General features: G+C 43.5%; 1 long non-coding RNA gene across 1 annotated transcript in view; it reads right to left on the reverse strand.

The window, feature by feature from the left end:
- The window catches only part of LOC137326996 (uncharacterized), a 143,942-nt gene extending 131,642 nt beyond the window's left edge, over positions 1–12,300 (reverse strand). Inside the window, exons 1-2 of the long non-coding RNA XR_010964324.1 lie at positions 12,217–12,300; positions 11,154–11,292 (exon numbers count right to left, since the gene is read on the reverse strand). This is a non-coding gene — a long non-coding RNA (uncharacterized lncRNA). The remainder of the gene's footprint in view (positions 1–11,153; positions 11,293–12,216) is intronic.
- Positions 12,301–18,873: the final 6,573 nt, after the last annotated feature.

The following is an 18,873-nucleotide window of genomic DNA, read 5'->3' on the forward strand; positions in this document are numbered from 1 at the left end:
AATTCTCATATACCGCACCCAACAATGGGGAGCCACAGGTCCGCTTATTAGCTTATTGTCACACCACTCCCAGCATTTAGCACATGATGTACAGGGAGGGCACCAGGGTCAAGGGGTGGTTTATCCAGCACACTGAATAAATAAATAATTTTTTTTTTAAATTAAAATTCACTTTCTATTCATGAAAGAGATAGGAGTCCATGAGGCCTCATGCAAACTACCAATAATTTGGGGAATCCAGCAAGACAGTAAAAATACAGTTCTATTTTGTGTTGCTGGCTGTCTTCCGTGGGGAAATTGATAAAATCAGCAGCTCGCGGCAAACTGTACACTCCAGGTTGAGAGATGACATTTCCTGCTGTTGCTTGGAAGAACTCGAGGATATAGAAATTCAAGGCCGCAGTTACCATGACAGCCAATGATAGAGCCTTCGCTCTCCTGGAAGTTTATTAGATTTGGCAGCAAGATACTGCAAAGTTCTGTCACAACCTTCTTTGGTTTCTTTGGCCATATCTAGGTAAGATTGCCTTGTTCTGTATAGGCAGATTACCACATTAGGATGCAAATGCACCTCTCTTGCTTGCCTTCTTTGATTCTCCTTCAAAACCTGTAAATAGAGAGGGATATCCAGAGGAATTGCTGTATCTCCTATATAAGAAGCACACAATGGCAGTTCCCTAGGGGAAAAGGCACAGTAGCAGTTAGGGTACAGCTTTAGGAACATAGGAAGGAAGGAACATAGGAACAGGAGTAGGCCATTCAGCCCCACGAGCCTGTTCCACCATTCAATTAGACCGTGGTTGATCTGTATCTCAACTCCATTTACCCGCCTTGGTTCCATATCCCTTAATACCCTTGCCTAATAAAAATCTATCAATCTCAGTTTTGACATTTTCAATTGACTGAGCCTCAACAGCTTTTTGGGAGAGAGAGTTCCAGATTTCCACTGCCCTTTGTGTGAAGAAGTGCTTTCTAAAATCACCCCTGAATGGCCTAGCTCTAATTTTAAGGTTATGCCCCCTTGTTCTGAACTCCCTCCTTGTTCTGAACTCCCCCCAACCAGAAGAAATAGTTTCTCCCAAGCTACCCTGTCAAATCCTTTAATCATCTTAAATACCTCAATTAGATCACCCATTAATCTTCTAGATTCAAGGGAATAAATCGAGCTACATCGAAACAACAGCACAGAAACAGGCCATTCGGCCCAACTGGTCTATGCCAGTGTTTATGCTCCACACGAGCTTCCTCCCTCCCTACTTCATCTAACCCTATCAGCACACCCTTCCATTCCTTTCTCCTTCATGTGCATATCCAGCTTCCCCTTAAATGCATCTATGCTATTTGCCTCAACTACTCCTTGCGGTAGCGCATTCCAGACTCTTGCCACTCCTTTGGTAAAAAAAGTTTCTCCTGAAGTCCCTATCGGATTTATTAGCGACTATTTTATATTTATGACCTCTAGTTTTGGACTCCCCCACAAGTGAAAACATTTTCTCTACGTCTACCCTATCAAACCCTATCATTATCTTAAAAACCTCTATCAGATCACCCCTCACGCCCAATACAAGCCTAATCTATGCAACCTGTCCTCATAATTTAGCCCTTTTAACCCCGGTATCATTCTGGTGAATCTGCAGAATACACGCCCTCCAAGGCCAATATATCCTTCCTGAGTTGCAGTGCCCAGAGTTGAATGCAGTACTCCAGATGGGGTCTAACCAGAGCTCTGTACAGCTGTAATATGACTTCCACCCTTTTGTGTCCCAGCTTTAAGAAGCTTTGAGTAAGTTCAGCTTTGGGATATCTCAGTGAAGGAGCAAAGAAACATTGAAATTGAGGGAAACTGAGCAGTCAACTCGCAACAAATGGAAAAAAAAAGATAAGTTTGATTTAAAGGAAAGATGCTATTGAGCATATCCGCCGAGCAATGCCCTTTTCATGTGGGTGCTGAGTGTCTGCATTGTATCATGAGGCAATGGTCTGGTTTTCAATTTTTGGAACCCTTCATGAGCCCATCGTGGGTACTGATGCCTAATGTGCAGCAGCATTATGGGAGCTGAACATTGTCTTATCAGCCTCCCTGCTGCATTTGCACTGTTGCTATCCTGACACCCTTGATGAATGTTGGGAGACTGTAACAAGGTCTTTAGCAGTTATTGGTTATAGTACCAGAGCAAAGCAAAGCTATTACTGGCTCTGCAGTGGATCCCACTCTGTATTGGCGCTGACAGTGGATGTTCCTCTGATTTCCTTTTGATCTTCTCTTGTGAGAGGCTGGGCACTTGCATTCTAATTCTGTGGCACCAGGCAGTTCTTCCTCGGTAAACTGTCCACCTGGATGAAATGATTCTGGGAAAAGGATTAGGTTTCCTCAGCCGGATGAGCAATGATGACTTTGCACATCCATATTGATTTTGTGATCTTAGGTGGAATTCATGAGGATACGAGTCCCCTTTTTCAGCCATTGCATTCAGGTGACTTTTGAAATTTCTGGCCACAGTTCTTTTTTGAGCATCAGTCCAGGGTTTCCAGTGGGGCAAATGACCAGATTCTCAGTGTCAAATTGTTCAGTGTCTTACCCAGATGGCAAGTGCTGGCTCATTTCCTGTACGGTTAGGTTCTAATGTGATAATTGTGCACATCGGGTGATGTAAGTTTAAATATTGGACCTGATTTTAGTCCCTGTTATGGTCGTGTTGTCCAGTTTATGGAGCATAACGGAGCAGGGGATTTGGCACAGATCCGTTTTGCTGGATCTCTGCCAGGTTTGTGCTCCATGCGTATTTCCCTCTTAGAAAAAACTCTGCAACAGGAAGCTGCTGCCTGAAACAGGAGCTTCATAGTAAAATTTAAATGACGGTTGGGTAGCGTCATTTTGATATGCTTCCAAATTCCCAGCATGCATTAGGTTTGCGCCATTTTTCCGAGGTTTCCTTGGCTCTCCCGCTGAAGTTACGGCGGATGAACGGGAGAATCCCCACGGAAATTCACTCCTATAAACACTGGCGAGTTTATATCTCCAGGAACAGAATGGGAAATGCTAACTTGATACTATTGATTTTCTGCCCCTTTCTGAACTCACCAGAATAACAATAAAATGTTAAGCATTTGTCGTCGATTGTCACAGAAAAGGATTCTGATTTAACAGTACGAGTTTTCAGCTTTAAGGTTCAATTTGTGCTTGCTTTTGAATGCAGGCAAACACCAGCTTCTCTCCTATTCAGTTCTACAGTTTTGCTCATTTTATTTTCAGAATGTTGTTCGGATGAGATATCAACATTATGTTACAGCTGGCCTAATTGGTGTAAAGAGAACAACAACTTGTATTTATTAAAGCCTTTAACATAATAAAACTTCTCAAGGCACCTCACAGGAGCATTATCAAACAAAAATTTGACACCGAGCCACATAAGGAGATATAAGAACATAAGAACATAAGAAATAGGAGCAGGAGTAGGCCATCCGGCCCCTCGAGCCTGCTCCGCCATTCAACAAGATCATGGCTGATCATCTACCTCAACTCATTTTCCTGCACTATCCCCATATCCTTTGCTGCCTTTAATATCGAGAAACCTATCGATCTCTGTTTTGAATGTACTCAATGACTGAGCCTCCACAGCCCTCTGGGGTAGAGAATTCCAAAGATTCACCACCCTCTGAGTGAAGAAATTTCTCCTCATCTCAGTCTTAAATGACCTATCCTTTATTCTGACTCTGTGACCCCTGGTTCTAGACTCCCCAGCCAGGGGAAACATCCTTCCTGCATCTACCCTGTCGAGCCCTGTAAGAAATTTGTATGTTTCAATGAGATCACCTCTCATTCTTCTAAACTCTAGAGAATACAGGCCTAGTTTACTAAATCTCTCCTCATACAACAATCCCGCCATCCCAGGAATCAGTCTGATAAACCTTCGTTGCACTCCCTCTATGGCAAGTATATCCTTTCTTAGGTAAGGAGACCAAAATTGTATACAATACTCCAGGTGCAGTCTCATCAAGGCCCTATATAATTGCAGTAAGACATCTTTATTCCTGTACTCAAATCCTCTTGAATTAAAGGCCAACATACCCTTTGCCTTCCTAATTGCTTGCTGCACCTGCATGTTAGCTTTCAGTGACTCATGTACAAGGACACCCAGGTCCCTTTGAACATTAACATTTCCCAATCTCTCACCATTTAAAAAATACTCTGCATTTCTATTTTTCCTACCAAAGTGGATAACTTCACATTTTTCCACATTATATTCCAACTGCCATGTTCTTGCCCACTCACTTAGCCTGTCTATATCCCCTTGAACCCTTTTTGCATCCTCCTCACAACTCACATTCCCACCTAGTTTTGTGTCATCAGCAAACTTGGAAATATTACATTGGTCCCCTCATCCAAATCATTGATATAGATTGTGAATAACTGGGGCCCAAGCACCGATCCCTGCGGTACCCCACTAGTCACAGTCTGCCAACCTGAAAAAGATCCGTTTATTCCTACTCTCTGTTTTCTGTCTGTTAAGCAATTGTCAATCCATGCCAGTATATTACCCCCAATTCCATGTGCTCTAACTTTGTTCACCAACCTCCTGTGAGGGACCTAATCGTAAGCCTTCTGAAAATCCAAATACACCACATCCACTGGTTCCCCCTTATCTATTCTTCTAGTTACATCCTCAAAGAATTCCAAAAGGTTAGTCAAACATGATTTCCCTTTCATAAATCCATGTTGACTCTGCCAAATCCTATTATTATTTTCTAAGTGTCCTGTTATCACATCCTTTATAATAGATTCTAGCATTTTCAAGCCAACAGGTCAATAGTTCCCTATTTTCTCTCTCCCTCCTTTCTTAAATAGTGGGGTTACATTTGCCACCCTCCAACATGCAGGAACCATTCCAGAATCTATAGAATTTTGGAAGATGATCACCAATGCATCCATTATCTCTATAGCCACCTCTTTCAAAACCCTGGGATGTAGATCATCAGGTCCTTGGGATTTATCGACTTCTAGTCCCATTAATTTCTCTAGTACTATTTTTTTACTAATACTGATTTCTTTCAGTTCCTCATTCCCGCCAGAGCTTTGGTTCTTTAATATTTCTGGAAGGTTTTTTGTGTCTTCTTCTGTGAAGACAGACACAAAGCATTTGTTTAATTTCTCTGCCATTTCCTTATTCCCCATTTATAAAATCTCCCGTCTCTGTCTTTAAGGGACCCACATTTGCCTTTGCCAGTCTTTTCCCTTTTTACACACCTATAGAAGCTTTTACAGTCCGTATTTAAGTTTCTCATATTAAGACAGGTGGCCAAAAGCTTGGTCAAAGAGGTAGAATCTAAGGAGAATCTTAGACGAGGAGAGAGAAGTAGGGAGAAGGAGAGATTTAGGGAGGGAATTCCAGAGCTCAGGGCAGCTAAAGGCATGGCCGACAAATGCATCATTCATACCCTGAATGCATTCCAGCTACTAGAGGTACAAATAAATGTGCAGAAACTTCAACGGAGTCCTGTCCCTCCTCAAATAAAGATTAAAAGGAATAAAACAAAACTAACATCCAGATGAATAGCACCTTTTCCTTCATTATTCTGGTCATCCAATGACTCTGTGGGTAATGTAACAAGACACTGGGTACTGAACCATATGGAGCAGGATGTTTCTGGATTCAATGTCCAGTCTGTGCTGTGTTAGTTGATCTCATCTTGGGCAGTAATGAGAACACCGCAAAGGGCATCAGTGCCGTTCACAATTTACAACTTCAGCCCATCGACGGTCACCTGGTGGAGCAAATCACCTGCCCGTTGAAGAACCCACCTGATTTGCATCTCACTGTGGCCGGGTTCTACAATGGCTGGGTGATCCCTTCCCACAGGTCACCATCCAGGTGGCAAAGTTGAAAACTACTCCCTATGGATCAACCTTGTGGCTTTTCTCTGCACTGCATCCAGAGCATGAATGTTTCCCTTCGAATTCAGTAACCACAAATGGACACAATACTGAAGATGTGGACTCAGCAGTGCACTGTACAGTTTAGGTGCAACTTCTTCTGACTTATGCTCTACTCATTTAGCAATATAATCCTATTTGCTTCATTGACTGCTGCTGCACCATGACTGGATATGTTAAATGCCGAGTCTGCCATCACCTCTAGATCTTTCAACTTCATCTGTAGCTTCTTCAACATCATTTATGAGATACATATCTTACCATTTTTTGCTCCCAGTGTTAGCACATTCCTCTTTTTGTTCTTGCAACTTTTAAAGAAAATCAATTACAATTGGATAAAATTGATAAAGCTATCAAGACAAACTGACAGAGACAGAGAGCACCCGACAATATGAAGACTTATGCAATGCTCATTTTATATTATTGCCCTGCAGCTGATCTGTTGTATGTCTATTCAGGAATTTAACAAATTTCTCAAACGTGTGTGGTCTGAGAAACTTTCACTTCCTGTACCCTACAAAGAATAAACTTTCAGTTATGTTTTAAAAGAATAATTGTATTTTGTAGCAGGGGAGTGGAACTAATTGAGTAACCCTTTAAAATAGCCGGCACAGGCACAGTGGGCCGAATGGCCTCTTTCTGTGCTGTATGATTCCATGATGTAGAGTAATCGACTTGACATAGTTCATAAATATTGTTCATTGTTGAAGCCCTAGCCACGTCACTGGTGACAACATAGAGCATGCCTCTTATCATCTCCGCTATGCTACAATCATCCATTACTTATGAGGGGTGATTCAGTGAATCCACAATACTTCATAGGGAGTGAGACTTGGAGAATCAAGGTTATAATTCTGTAGTCCTACCTCTGACCTGCATTCCCTGTAAGCACGGTCTCCCCACGGGGAGAACGAGAGCTTGCAATCACCCTTCTAATGAAGATACTATACATGTACTCCCTCTCTATAATACACTCCATACTGTGACATGACTTTAGTTTGGCCCAGAATACGGCCTTATTAAGATGGTTATTTTGTATCTAAGCTCATAAAGGTCCAAAAACTATAGGAGAAAGAAACCTAGGAAAATACATTCAGTACAAAGTGTTCCTTCATTTGTATACACTTAGAAATCGCCTCCTGTCTGGTAGGAGATAACAGAGTAGATTTTCAACCAGTGCTTTTCTTATACAAGTGCTTAATGTACCAGATTTCTCTCTGCGCCAAATTAATACAGGCATTATGCTGGTTACTTTAAATAACCAGACATATGGCACTCTCCAGTCAAACTGTTTCATCCGCTACTCTGAGATCAATGTTTCCACACTTGTTCCCCATCACTAATAAAATCTCACTAGAAAAGATAGGAGTTGCACTTTATTTGTACCTTTTCTTTATTTTCGGAGAAATTAGCTGTTGAATCAAGAACAGCGGGTTTTAGTCCATTTTGTACATAAGAATTTTTAGGAATTTTCATGGATCAGATCCTTTTTCATGATAATGGACACATTTAAGATTAGGGTTGGAGTTAGAGTTAGTGTTAGAGTTAACTTCGATTTCTGGCTTGGATTTGTTCTCATTGCCGATTAGCACATGAGGTTCTTCACTCACATCCCTAAGGCCATATGTTGTGGTTCTTATGCAATATCCAAAGTGAAAAGGGGAACTCATTTTGGAAAATATAAACCATTTCCGTTGTATGCCATTTATTGAATAACAGATTACTTGGTGTTGATAAATTCAAGAACTGATGCCTCAGTCTTGTATCCCACTTACTGGATCTGAAACAAAACTTCCTCCATTCACTGAAACTATGTATTCGAAAATAGTTGGTGCATTTTTAATGTATGGGAGGGGTGAGCATTAATATTCTTCTGCTCAAGTCACACGCTTGTTTTTCTTTTCTACACTTGATCATCCAGGCAGGAATTCCCAGAATAATTCAGGAGGCCTAGCAGTGGGCTATCGTGCAAGTAAATTGCTGAGACACGGGGAATTCCAATGAAACTTTTAAAGACCAACTGGTGGTAACTCCACTAACAGCTCAGCGGTTAACTGTTGTGGTATTAAAATTCAAGAAGGTCCAATCCCCAGTCTGTACTGTGCTAGCTGACGTCAGCACTGAAGCTACAATTGCCATCAGTGTCCCTGGGCTAGGAAGGGAATAAAAATGATCAGGGAGGCGATTTGAGAACTACAAACAGCTCGTTTCCCTCCCGAGAAATGGGCGGTCAGCAGCTGATAATCGGGGGAAGGGATGGGGACCTCGGCCTCTCCATTGACGCCCGAGGCTCGCCTCACTCAATTTTTAGGCGGGGCCCCTAAACGGATGAGCAGCCCACCTGAAACTGGCGGGAGGCTACTTAAATCCGAATCCTACGTCAGTTATAGGACCTTGATTGCAATTCTCAGGTACAAATGCGCAGAGTTTGCGCCAGGCAGCAGGTTGTCCGCTTGGCTCCCGAAACTCGCCGGCGGCTTGTTAATGAAACCCGGGCCTCTTAATGTCTCGGGCCTCATACCAGCACCAATAGGGGCAGAGCAGCCACTCCGCCAACTTGCACCCATTCCGGACGGAAGTCGGAGATTGCTCCTCAGGGGTTCCCATCCCTGACTGCTATCCAGTGACCCCGCAGCTGGCAAGTGTGGGTTAGCGGATAGGCATGCAGAATGAACCGAACTCTTGATGTCTCCCGTGGACCTGTAACCTGCTGATGTTCACTGTCTGCACAGGGACAATAGCCACTCGGGCAAGGTACCCGGGAGCTGATGGAACTCGTGGACAGCACTCCAGCATGAGTCACTGTGGGGGAGGGGGAATTTCCACAGGGCATCCCCCCCCCACCGCCACCGTGACTTTGGCGAGTAAAAATGGCGGGGAGCGGGAATGCGTCGAGAACGTGGCACAAACCCCTCGCAATCTTACCCCGTTTTCAGCAAAAATCCTTCAGGTAGAAGGGGCAGGGAGAATGGAGAGAAAGCTGGAAGAATAAAAGACATCTATCCCTGCTGGAAGTGCACATTTTTTGATGCCTGATGAGAAGAGACCTGACCCTGCCTGCGTTACTCTCCATGGGCGAATAGCATGTGGGCACTTAAGGGATGATTTAATTCCCCCCACCACCCCCCCTGGTGGGAACAATGCGGGCAGTGGGGTAAGATTGCGAGGGGTTTGTGAGCGTTCTCGACCCATTCCCATTTTTACGTGCCCAACCCAGAGGTGCGGACGCCTAATTTAAATGGCAGTGTTGTCATTGGGTTGTGCACCTCATTTTAACAGTGGGCCCGACTATGGCTCAAATGGTCTCCGGCTCACCAGCGGTGACAGAAAACATCGAGGCCCAGGTCAGTGTTTTTCTTGTTCATTTTTAAAGGTTCCTTATGCTCCTTCCGGTCCCACACGGATACCATGGGCCTCCCCTGCCCAAGGCTTCCACCACCCCCCCACCCAACCCTGAGCACGGATTTGCCGACCCTTCCACAATCCATACTTACCTTGACTGACCCACACACCCCCCCCCCACCAATTTTGACTCCCCCCTTGCCGGTGGTGACGTTGTTCCTGCTGGCTTCGGGCGGGAGCCAGGAGGAGATGCTCCATTGGGGTTGGAGGGAGGGGGCGGGGGGTACCAGATGGTTCCCTGCCCACTTGGGTTGCCACATCCTGATTCCCACTCTGAGTTAAAATTGACCCTTCACTGCCTGGATTCACATCTGAAAATAGCCACTGGTGAGTGGTACTGGAAGACTACTGACTGGAGTGGAAACCTAGCCCAACATGAGTTAGCCTTGAGGCAAGAAGGGGAGAAAATTGGACGAAAAAAAATATAAAGAGAATACGAACATTGATTCTGAGAATACGAACATTGATTCTGAGAATACATTATCCAGAAGGGAGATGAGGAGAAAGTTTTTTACACAGCGAGTTATGATGATCTGGAATGCACTGCCTGAAAGGGTGGTAGAAGCAGATTCAGTCGTAACTTTCAAAAGGAACTTGGATATATACTTGAAAAGGAAAAGTTTTCAGGGCTATGGGGAAAGCGTGGGCAGGCAGGGATGATGGGACTAATTGGATAGCTTTTTCAAAGAGCCGGCACAGGCACGATGGGCCAAATGGCCTCCTTTTGATTCTATGACTATGAGATTAACCGGCTCTGCTCAAACCAAAGTTGCAGGCTTCCTCCAGTGTTGGGGTCCACATGTTTTGCCATGGCATCAGAGGGTGGCAAAATAAAGCAGGCATGATGTAGAGATGCCGGTGATGGACTGGGGTGGACAAATGTAAGGAATCTTACAACACCAGGTTATAGGGACTATAACCTGGTGTTGTAAGATTCCTTACAAAATAAAACAGAGCAATGATGCTGCATTGACTTTAGTGATTAAATTATTAACATTTAGTTAGCTGGCCAACTGGACCAAGTAAGTAGTATTCTGAGATAGCATCTGGTTAGGAAATGACGTTTTTGGAAAGGGAACCTATTTCCAGTTTTATCACTTGAATAATAATGACATCCCTAGGATGGAGATAGGCTTCAAAAAAAAACTATGAATCAATAATTGTGTGACACCCCCTCCTTCTTAGCAGGGAAGGTCTATCAAATTATATTATTAAAATGTGTCTCTGTCTCTGTGAGAATATAATATTGATCATGTGGTTTGCAAGGACCAATCAGCAATACTGGGTCCCTCAAGTACTGCTGATTGGTCCATGCTAACCACATGATTACTTAGCTACAGCAGACAGACAGGTGTGGTATTGTATTGGTAATGGTGGTGGACAAACAATGCAAAGGTTACGAGGTGAAATCCCAGCGATGAATCCAATAAATCTGATAATTGTGGGTTACAGCCAGCTCACTAGTGACTGCCAGTGCCCTCCCCTACCCAATGTGCCTCACATATGACTAGTCCATGCTATGATTGACTCATAGGGGTTGCACTCCCTCTGAGGAAATTCTAGATCATAATATCCTTTGAGAGTCGCCTAGCAATTAGTAAGAAGGCCCACCCCACCACCACCACCACCACCTTCTCAAGGCAAGTGAGGATGGGAAATCAATGTGTCATCCACATCCTGAGAACATTTAACGACCATCATTACATCCTATCAGTGAATGTCACAAGAATGTCACAAAGCAGTCATTTTTAAATTTTTACCCTTTGCCCCAAACTTCCCATTATTTTTATAGTTTCATTCACTTTTACTTTTAACTTACTGTTTTTTTGGCATTTTCTTCCACGCTGCCTGTCCAGTTGAGACTCTCTCTTCTGCCCACTCTGAATCTCTTCTCCCTTCTGAGAGCAACCAAGCACTTGAGGTTCTGGTTCGTTGTCCCTTCCTCATTTGACTCGTCTCTGAGTAAGGGGAAATTAAATATAAAGAGTGAATTTAAATGGCAAATTAGAAGTCGATTTACAAGAAAACACAGAGTGAGAGTCAAATGAGCTAAAGAAGATCAGAAAGAAAAGAAGCAAAACAAATTCAAAAGATAAAAAATACAAAGTAAGAGAGAAGAATGAAGACACTGGGGTAGATCATGACTTTGTGCCATTGTGTAAAACGGCCCATTTTACAGCTCTCCCGATTTTTATTTTCATCAGTGGAGAGTTGTAAAACGAGCTGCTGACTCGTGATCACCCGTTTTACACTATCGCACAAAGTTAAGATCTACATCAGTGTGTCAAGCATACAGACCGGCAGACGAGAAAGGAAGAGAAGGAGACAGCGATAAAGACATACAGAGATACAGAGATGGACACAAACTGTAGGATAAGCATGCACAGAAAGCGGGAGACATAATGAGAGACAAAGGGAAGGACCGACTTAGAGAAAGGAGATGGAAAGAGTGAAAAAGATTTTCAGACAGACAGATACAGAGACAACAAGAAAAAATGTCTCAGCTATACAGAAAGAGACAAAGAGAGAGAGGGAGGCATAAAGAATGGAAGATGAAGTGAGCGAGACACAAAGAATTAAAAAGTGGCAAACAAGCAGAGAGACAGATACATGAAGAGACATGCAAATTTTATTTGTTTCTTTGTCTGTGAGCACCATTAAAGATGAACTATGTGCACACGATGGCAACCCATCAATAAGGGACCATAGAATGGTCTGACTTGAGGAATAAGAAACAGCTGAGAACCATTCATAGTGATGAAAAGGAGAGAAGAGTAAATATTGAGAGGAGGGAATGACTTCACTTCTGGTATTTAATCCTTCTTCACATTACACTACGACATGTGGAATTAGAAGAGCTTTGTCAGTAATCCCGGCCTTACTTCCTGCTTCTGGTACGTGGCTACTAAGTGCTTCAGAAGCAATGATGAGGCCAAGTTTGGCTTTGTGCAGCACCGAAAGTGTCCCTTACTTTTTCATTGAACTATATACTTTTTACTTAACCAGTTTGAATGGCATCTAAGACAAAGAATTTGGATGATCAAAAACCAAGCTGTCACATAACTGAAAAAATAAGCTGTTCTGAGCAGAATAAAAAGCACCATCCATCCAAAAAAATACATTTTTTTCTTTCTTTCGATGCTGCTTGTTTGAAGTGCTCTGATGAAATGATTCTAATACGAGGCATGTGGTCATTGCATAATGAGGGGCCTATCTGTATCCAGCTGCAGACTCACATAACATCACAGCAATGGCCGTTTGCCCAGACAGGGAAAATAAAATACACACAAAAAAACCCTTGCCAGCATGGTCCCTTACAGCGGAAGGAAGTCAGTCAGAGCACAACTAACAGAACAGCAACCAGATGAGCGGCAGCATCCCCTGAAAATGAAATCGAATCTGGCAGGTGACTGACCCACTCCTCTCCTGAACGGTTACATCCCGCCCTGTACAGCCCACGCCAGCTGCCAACGTTTACATCGACTACTGCAACTCGTGTGATGCTGTTAACAGCCGTCAGACCCAATGTAATCTCTAAACACACATATTTCCCACCTGGAGTTGATTAGAAAAGCCAGGAAATGTCTCATTCACAACACTTTGAATCTCTGTTGCTAGACTCCAGCTCTGGTGGGAGTCGGCAACTCAGCAGCTTCCACCATCTTGTGAATTTGCACAAGCATGCAGGTGTGTGGACTTCCAGCTGCCTCGTCCTGCGACTATGTTGTTTTTTCAAAAGGGGGGAAGCTTTGCGAAAACATTGGAAAATTAACTCTGCATTTCTTTCCTGCTCATTGAGGTGAGGGACGCTAGTGATGGAGAATGGACCTGTACCATCTCATGTACTCAATGTCAGCATAAAGCACACTTTGGTCATACTGTAGCAGTTAGATGCAGAGTAAAGCTCCCTCTGCTCTGCCCAAATAATGTACCTCAGCACCAATCTCATAGGACCACTGACTGACATTTTTTCAGTTTCCCACACCAGCCATCCCCTGGCCTTTCTTAGATGAGATTGCTAATTTACTGCCAATTAGGGCCAGCTTTGTGCTGTGGGTCCATGCCCAGTAGGAACTGGATTGACACATCCCAAACTCACTTCACGTTAATTCTAAATTCTGAGCTGCACATATTCCTTCAAGCTCTTGTCCTTTTCCTGTCAGTGAAGAGAAAATTCCATATGTCCTTCCAGCAGGGTAACAGTTTGTCAGCTTGGCTCAGTACATTACAACATTACAACAGTGACTTCGCTTCAAAAGTACTTCATTGGTTGTAAAGCGCTTTGGGACATCTTGAGGTCTTTCTTTCAGTGGTGCCATTGTTCCTCTGAAGGCTGTGGATTCAAATCCCACTCAGGGAATTGAGCACATAATGTAGGCTGACACTCCAGTGCAGTTCTTAGATGGATTGCTGAAGATGCCATCTCTCAGATGAGATGTTAAACAGAGATCTTGTCTACCTGTTTAGGTGAACTACACTTCAACAGTAATTCATTGGCAGTAGACTGCCTTGGGATGTTCTGAGAACATAAAGGCGCTATTTTAACATAAGGTGTTATTTATATTAGTGATTTGGATGAGAATTTAGGAGGCATGGTTAGTAAGTTTGCAGATGACACCAAGATTGGTGGCATTGTGGACAGTGAAGGTTATCTAGGATTGCAACAGGATCTTGATAAATTGGGCCAGTGGGCCGATGAATGGCAGATGGAGTTTAATTTAGATAAATGTGAGGTGATGCATTTTGGTAGATCGAATCGGGCCAGGACCTACTCCGTTAATGGTAGGGCGTTGGGGAGAGTTATAGAACAAAGAGATCTAGGAGTACAGGTTCATAGCTCCTTGAAAGTGGAGTCACAGGTGGATAGGGTGGTGAAGAAGGCATTCAGCATGCTTGGTTTCATTGGTCAGAACATTGAATACAGGAGTTGGGATGTCTTGTTGAAGTTGTACAAGACATTAGTAAGGCCACACTCGGAATACTGTGTACAGTTCTGGTCACCCTATTATAGAAAGGATATTATTAAACTAGAAAGAGTGCAGAAAAGATTTACTAGGATGCTACCTGGACTTGATGGTTTGACTTATAGGGAGAGGTTAGATAGACTGGGACTTTTTTCCCTGGAGAGTAGGAGGTTAAGGGGTGATCTTATAGAAGTCTATAAAATGATGAGGGGCATAGATAAGGTAGATAGTCAAAATCTTTTCCCAAAGGTAGGGGAGTCTATAACGAGGGGACATAGATTTAAGGTGAGAGGGGAGAGATACAAAAGGGTCCAGAGGGGCAATTTTTTCACTCAAAGGGTGGTGAGTGTCTGGAACGAGCTGCCAGAGGCAGTAGTAGAGGCGGGTACAATTTTGTCTTTTAAAAAGCATTTGGACAGTTACCTGGGTAAGATGGGTATAGAGAGATATGGGCCAAGTGCAGGCAATTGGGACTAGCTTAGTGGTATAAACTGGGCGACATGGACATGTTGGGCCGAAGGGCCTGTTTCCATGTTGTAACTTCTATGATTCTATGATTCTATATACTATTTTTTTTATTATTCATTCTTGGGGCCAATATTTATTGCTCATACCCAGTTGTCCTTAAGAAGATGGTGGTGAGCCGCCTTCTTGAACCGCTGCAGTCCGTGTGGTGAAGGTTCTCCCACAGTGCTGTTAGGTACGGAGTTCCAGGATTTTGACCCAGCGACGATGAAGGAACAGCGATATATTTCCAAGTTGGGATGGTGCGTGACATGGAGGGGAACTTGGAGGTGATGGTGTTCCCATGCACCCGTGCCCTTGTACTTCTCCTCCCATATCCACAGCCTTCCTGATGGCCACTGCTGGCCCACGATTGGCCCCCATCCCGCTATCCTCCCCCTCCCAACTCCGGGGACTTTCCTGAGGGCCACTGCCGGTGAGGCAGGAGGTCTGAAATTCAATTCACCAGTCGGGTAAGCAGCCTATGACCTAAACAGTCTCACTCAGATTATCTAAATGAGGCCCGAGGCTCAATTTCAGATCCTCCCGGTTATGCGCACATGTTGCAGCTGCATCACTGTCTTTGTGCCCAAGAGCTTGTATCAGCTGTGGCTCAGTCAGTAGCACTCTCACCTCTGAGTCAGAAAATTGTAGGTTTAAGTCCCAAACCAGAGATTTGAGCATGAAATCTAGGCTGACATTTCAGTGCAGTGCTGAAGGAATGCTGCACTGTCGGAGGTACCGTCTTTCAAAAATGACGTTAAAACAAGGCACTCTCTGCTCTCTCAGGCGGACATAAAAGATCCCACAAAACTATTCAAAGGAGAGTAGGGAATTTTTCCAATGGCCAATATTTATCCCTCAACCAACAGCTAAAACAGATGATTTGGTCATTTGTTTCTGTGATGCTGTGCGCAAATTGACTGCTGCGTTTCCTACAATACAACAGTGACCACACGTCAAAAGTACTTAATTGGCTGTAAAGTGCTTTGGGCTGTCCTGAGGTTGTGAAAGGCGCTATATAAATGCAAGTCTTTCTTTCTTCCTTCAACACCAGATGCAGCCGAATTTCTGCTCTAATGAGACTTGATTCTGTTCAAGATGTAGGCCTGGATTTCTCAGTGTGGGAGCTAAATCCTATTAGTTACAGGTAGGGTTTATGATGACAATAGATGTTTTCTCTTGTGAAACATGTATTTTGAGTGTATATAATCTACAAATATATTAAAAATGTGCATCTGCATGCACTTCCTGTCCACAAAACCTTACTTCCTGTTGTCATGTCTTTGTCACACTTTTGTGTCAGTGTTATTCCATGATCAATACCTGTCCACATTTATAATGGAAACTGCCAACACAGACTTGTCACGCTGCAATTATTCCTTTCTGCCAGTGGTGGCACTGGATCACCTCAGCTTGGCCTCTTTCAGTTCCTCAGTCTGTACTGCAGAGAAACTCATATGTTCCAACCAACTTTGCTTCCCAAATTACATTAAGCTCTGCTACTTAACTGTAAATAATATAAAATCAAAGTATTAGATAAAAAGGACAGAATATCTAATTTTAAAATAGGGCATTACATTATGTCTGTATGCCCTGGTCCATTTATCCCCTGCCCTCTAACTCTGCTTCACCTGAAGACTATTCTAGGTCTAACTTCCTGAGTGCAATGCTACAGAGACCTTATGGTAACTTCTGAACGAAGTCCAAACATTTCTTGGGGACATTGTAATGGTTGCCGCCGAGGGTGTATTTGGCTCAAAGCATCAGTCAGCCTTTGATCTCAAGCTAACAAATTATAATTCGTTAAAGGGTATTTTATGTTGCTAACTCCATTTGATATCGATCAGACGTCAGCTTTCAAAACCCTTATCCACTTAAGCACTAGAAAGGAGAAGCTGTTTCCACTGGCAGGAGGGTCAGTAACCAACAGACACAGATTTAAGATAATTGGCAAAAAATCCAGGGGGGAAATGAGGATACATTTTTTTACACAGCAAGTTATTATGATCTGGACTGTGCTGCCTTGAAGGAAGGAGATTCAATAATAACTTTCAAAAGGGAATTGGATGAATACTTGAAAAGGAAAAATTTGTAGGGCTATGGGGAAAGAGCAGAAGAGTGGGACTGATTGGATAGCTCTTTCAAAGAGCTGGCACAAGCACGATGGGCTCAATGGTCTCCGTCTTCACTGTATGATTCTATGATTCTATGAAAATGGTTAACATTCGTATTGCCTGAAAGAAAACTGTTTGATTATCTAACAGAAAGATTATCTTATAACCCAATCGGTCTTCAGTTCCCAATTCGATCGAAGCTCGATCATCACTATTACTTTTGTCATTTGTCCTAGGATCCAGGCGATATTGGCAAGGCTGCATTTATTGCCCATCCTTAAACTTCTTAGTTATCCTGAGAATGTACTGGTGGGCTGCCTTCTTTGGTGATTATTTTTTAATCAAGTGGCTTTCTTGGCCATTTCTCAGGTCAATTGCTTAGTGTGGGACTGGAGTCACATGTAGAGATCAGGTGGCGGTGGGTAGATCAGGAGTGGCAGGTTCCCTTCTCTGAAGGATAGCAGTGGACCAGTTGGATTTTTACAACAATCCAATAACTTTCATGGTCATTTTTCTGGTGCCAGAAATTGAATTAATTTCAATTTCATAATTTGTCATAGTGTGATTTCAAATCATGATCTCTGGGGTTGCTCGCCCAGTACAATAACTAATACACTACTGTACATATTGAAAAAAATTGTATTTTTAACTTTCATTGTTTTGTTAAGCAGTCAGTTTGGTTCCAATATTGTTCAAGTTTGATTATTGTACACTTCTTGTTTCTTGTTTTGTTACTTCTATATTGTTACCTTTTCTTAACTTGTTGTTGGGATGCGGGTGACGTTGGCAAGGCCACATTTATTGCCCAATCCTGTAAATAAATCTGACCAAGTGGTTTTAGTCTGACTGCATCGATGAGGTGATATGTTGTTTTCCATTTTCAAAAACAGTGGAAGAACATGGCGGGCATCCCACGTATCCTTCAGTACACGATATACCGCGATGGGGGGATTTATTGTTAAACCTGGGCATACATGACAGTGCATAAAAATGCAGGTTTTGGTTCATAGGAGAGTCAGTCTACATCTGAAAACTGCCATCTAGCTGTGGGAAAAAGCTTGAACTGTAACAGGGTTATTATTCACTCTCACCACTAACTGCAGTACATTAGAATAATGACCCATCGGCAGTATTCTGATGGCAGCTGTGCCAGACCAAGGCAACTGGCAACAGCAAGGAGAGGGTGGCAAGTCCAGCCGACTGGCCCCTTAGCGTATGCAAGGGGCCTAACGCTTGTTTTAAGCGGCTGCCTCAGGCACCTGAAAAATGCCCCAACCCAATATTGCTTTGGATGTCTTTCAGGCGTCCTTGGAGCACAGACTGTTGATCCCCAAACTTGGCCCTTGTTGCACCCGTTTTATTTGCACTTCTACTTCCTATTTGCTGACTTGTTGTTTGAATTTTGTGGGTGTAGAAGTTTAGAAAGAGCTTTTTTTGAGAGCTGTTGCCTCATTCGTGCATAGATCCTAAATTAGAAAATCAATATCTATTCGCAGTAGCAACTTTTTTTTTATTCGTTCATGGGATGTGGGCATCGGTGGCGAGGCCGGCATTTATTGCCCATCCATAATTGCCCTTGAGAAGGTGGTGGTGAGCTGCCTTCCTGAACCGCTGCAGTCCGTGTGGTGAAGGTTCTCCCACAGTGCTGTTAGGAAGGGAGTTCCAGGATTTTGACCCAGTGACAATGAAGGAACGGCGATATATTTCCAAGTCGGGATGGTGTGTGACTTGGAGGGGAACGTGCAGGTGGTGTTGTTCCCATGTGCCTGCTGCTCGTCCTTCTAGGTGGTAGAGGTCGCGGGTTTGGAAGGTGCTGTCGAAGAAGCCTTGGCGAGTTGCTGCAGTGCATCCTGTGGATGGTACACATTGCAGCCACAGTGCGCCGGTAGTGAAGGGAGCGAATGTTTAGGATGGTGGATGGGGTGCCAATCAAGCGGGCTGCTTTGACCTGGAT

Source organism: Heptranchias perlo, chromosome 11, assembly GCF_035084215.1.
Source record: "Heptranchias perlo isolate sHepPer1 chromosome 11, sHepPer1.hap1, whole genome shotgun sequence".
NCBI lineage: Eukaryota > Metazoa > Chordata > Chondrichthyes > Hexanchiformes > Hexanchidae > Heptranchias > Heptranchias perlo.